Here is a 3,409-nt window from a genome sequence, read left to right as displayed (position 1 = left end):
TGCTTCTTGTTAAAAACTAGCAAACCAATTTGGGAGTGCCAGCGTAAGGTGTCTCAGCCCCAGCTCTCCTTAGAGAGGCCTGGTGCCTGTTGACAGCTACAGCTGCTTAACTGAAATTTGTTTGTGTTTTAGTGCCCAGATTAGAGTCATGCATTAGAATGGAGTTTTCAATACACTGTACCTAGGTGATTGCAGTATATGAGCTTGCTGTAAGAAGGCTCTGTGGCACAATGGATAGTGCATTGGACTTCTAGGGTGATGATAGATGAAGTTATTCAAAGGTTGTGGGTTCGAGTCCCACCAGAGTCATATTTTGCATCATCCAAGGTAATATGCAAACTTGGCTGTTGAAGATAACAGGACGTAAAAGCTGGTTGATTAATTGGTTTGTCAGCATCCTTAGCAGCAAGTGTTTTCTGTGGGCCAGACTGCGATGCTCTTACTCATACAGAATAATACCTTACTCCACAAATCGCCTCAGGGCCTTTATGGTGCTCAGCCATGTGAGGTGTGGAAATGCTACCACCCTTGGAAGTCAACCATTGGTTTTCAAAAGGTTTTGAAGGGACCTCAGTGAGTGACTTGAAGAATTGCAGCCTTTCTTCCAGATAGAAGGCCAAATCTTCAACTGGTGACAATCAGTAAGGCTTATTTGAAGTTAAATTGGCATATCACGCTATGCCAGCTGAAGGTGTGTCCCATAATTTTCTTCTGGATAGGTTCTGTACTGGGTGTGGGGGGAGAGGGGGTAACTTTCTAGAGCACTCATGTTCTGTTGTAACGTAAGTATTAGATTATATTCTAAAGGAATTGGTAGAAAATACACCCTGCATGTAGCAAATGTTCTCTGTAGAGGCACTCGTCAAACAGATGGCTGTAAGAGGAATAACAAATAAAGTTCGTGATTAACATAAACTTACGATTCAGTTTAGTGGCCAAGTTTTAGACGCTGTGAATTTTTAAATCATTTGTTTCAGCGCTGTCCAAACTAAAAGGTTATTTAGTGGTCCCATCCCTGCCTCGTGTGGAGATTGTCATCTGGACACTAAACCATCCCAGTTGGGATGACGTTTATCCCAGCTTCATGAAGATTTCTCTCTCCAGAGTACACTTGGTGTACTCCAGACTCTGCCAAATGACACTCCTTCTTAAAAATGCTTCGTAAGAAGGGGTCCCCCTGAAACTTTTCTCCCCACCAGGAAATTACTCAGTTGAAACACTACTTCAGATGCACAGTCTGCCTCTTCTTAATGCTGCTTAGGTATTTACAGATGAAAGCTGTAAAATTATGGATCATTAACCCGATCTCTTAATTGGTTGCTGTTATCCTCTTAAAGTAACTTCTCTGTAATGCTTCTATACTAACAGATTTGGGCATCCAATGTAATGTTTTAGCTTCATAAAGAAGCAGCAAATCATGACAATAATGTGAGACCAAGTAAATATAATTTCCCATTTTCCCATATAATGAGCTATATCAGGCCATTTGACTTTTAAGAACTCCTCTTCATTGAAGTCAATGGGGAGTTTTGCTTAAACACCAATTGCATGTTATAGACCTAGGAGTCTTGCCTATAGCAGGGCAAATACTTGAAAAACCCCTGAATTTTGAATAAAAGCACCCAGTTTTGTTTGCTGTTATTGATGGTATCTTAGTAGCAGTAGTATTTTATTACTCTCACAAGTATTTGCATAACAGTGGTGTGAAAGTTCAGGAACCCCGAGAGTTCCTTGAGTTTTAGCACAAATTTGTTCACCCAAAATATCATTAGTATCTGAATGAACAGTTAATTTCCAATTCAAGGGCTCAACATTGATTGTCCAAACTAGGAGGATATTTCTGACTTCATTATCATTAGGGTTCTGTCTTAATTTTTCACTGCTTATTAATAAAATAGTTCTGTTGAAATCCGTGTGTTTCTGTGCAGAGATGTTTTGTCCATATCAAAGAATAGTGCAAAAACATGAGTCAGGTTACACTTCTCTGTTTGTTTTTTAAATCTGAAATTATAGTTTTGGATGGTTGTTTTATAATGTGTTGTATGGAAGCTACTGTTGGTATTTTTAGCCTCAGCCAGTTTGTGTGCAAGAGAGAACAGTCTCTCTCCAGATAGCTAGAAAAATATAATTGGTAACTCTTGACAAGAAAAAGGTCAGCAGTAAACCAAAACAAAAACCCAGTGAAGTTACATCACTAGTCACTTTTTCTTTGCTTTGGATTCACTATTTTCTGTTGCTCTCTTTAGGGACAATATTGAGGAAATTCTATGATGGAAAACAGACATTTTTATACTATTGGAAAAGTAGAGAGAGAACTAACTGTGCTGGGTATTTATTCCTTGCTTTCTTGCCCAAACCTCTGGCTTGAACTTGTACTATACTCCCCGGCCTATCAATAATCATAGAAATAAGAGATTAAAATGATTTATTAGGTCATCTACATCCCTCTGCCAATGCGGGACTGCTCCAGTGATTTGCTGAACATTAAATATCTTAAGCAATGAGGCTTCCATCACCTCCCCTGGGAGACCATTGCATGCTCTGATAGATCTTGCCATTAGGCCAGTTTTTCCGCATACTCGGCCTAATTTTCTCTTTACTTAATTTCCTCCCATTACTCCTAGTTTACATCCCCTGGTATCATCCTAAACAATTACTCCCTTCCTGTGGGTTACAACCATTAGATATTTGTATGATTGTCATTTTGGCCCTCTTCTCCTTGCTTCCACCCTGAGTTGTCATTTGGCCCAAGCTATTCATGTTTGATTTTTAATATTTTTAAATAAATAAGTCCTAACAGTATCTTAATTCCTATTCTTTTTATGGCCAATGGGACAGAACGTGTCTAAAAATGAATTCCTTTTAAAAAGGTAAAATATATCAATAAATCCTATGACATTATATTTATAAGATAAATTTGTTAGTCTCTAAGGTGCCACAAGTACTCCTTTTCTTTTATGACATTATGGTGACCCTCCTGCTTGTGGGAGAATCTCCAATGTCACAATGGGTCTCTGTAAATATTTATACCTGATGAATTAGCAGCTGGCTACTAGTGCCATGATTACTCCAGTAATTTTGTAAGCAAATGGAGATCTGACATTTGGTGTTCAATGGATGCAGCATGATTTGTTCTGTTGGACTTAACTTTTGGTCAGAGAATTTACTCAGTGCTGGTGACATCATTGTTAAAACATCCTACTCTCCCAGCGTTTCCATCTGCAAAACACTGAAGGATCTCCCCACCCCCCGCGCGTATGAAACTGGAGAAAACAAGAGCAGAGACCAGCAGAAGTGGATTTGCTTTCAGCTCTACATAAAATAGGCTGAATTGTGGCAGTCATCAGTATCTGACTGCGACTAAAACCTCCCCTCTGGTTTTGGTGGTACCTCAAGCTCAGTGTGTAGC

At 39.2% G+C, this 3,409-nt stretch overlaps 1 non-coding gene across 1 annotated transcript; it reads left to right on the top strand.

The window, feature by feature from the left end:
• Positions 1–216: 216 nt before the first annotated feature.
• On the top strand, positions 217–309 carry TRNAR-UCU (transfer RNA arginine (anticodon UCU)). The gene is made up of 2 exons: positions 217–253; positions 274–309. It is a non-coding gene; the product is annotated as a tRNA-Arg (tRNA).
• The last annotated feature ends 3,100 nt before the right edge of the window (positions 310–3,409 follow it).

Source organism: Caretta caretta, chromosome 12 (assembly GCF_965140235.1).
Source record: "Caretta caretta isolate rCarCar2 chromosome 12, rCarCar1.hap1, whole genome shotgun sequence".
Taxonomy (NCBI): Eukaryota; Metazoa; Chordata; order Testudines; family Cheloniidae; genus Caretta; species Caretta caretta.
Note: the sequence above shows the minus strand (reverse complement) of the source record. Positions and strands in the feature narration are given on the sequence as shown.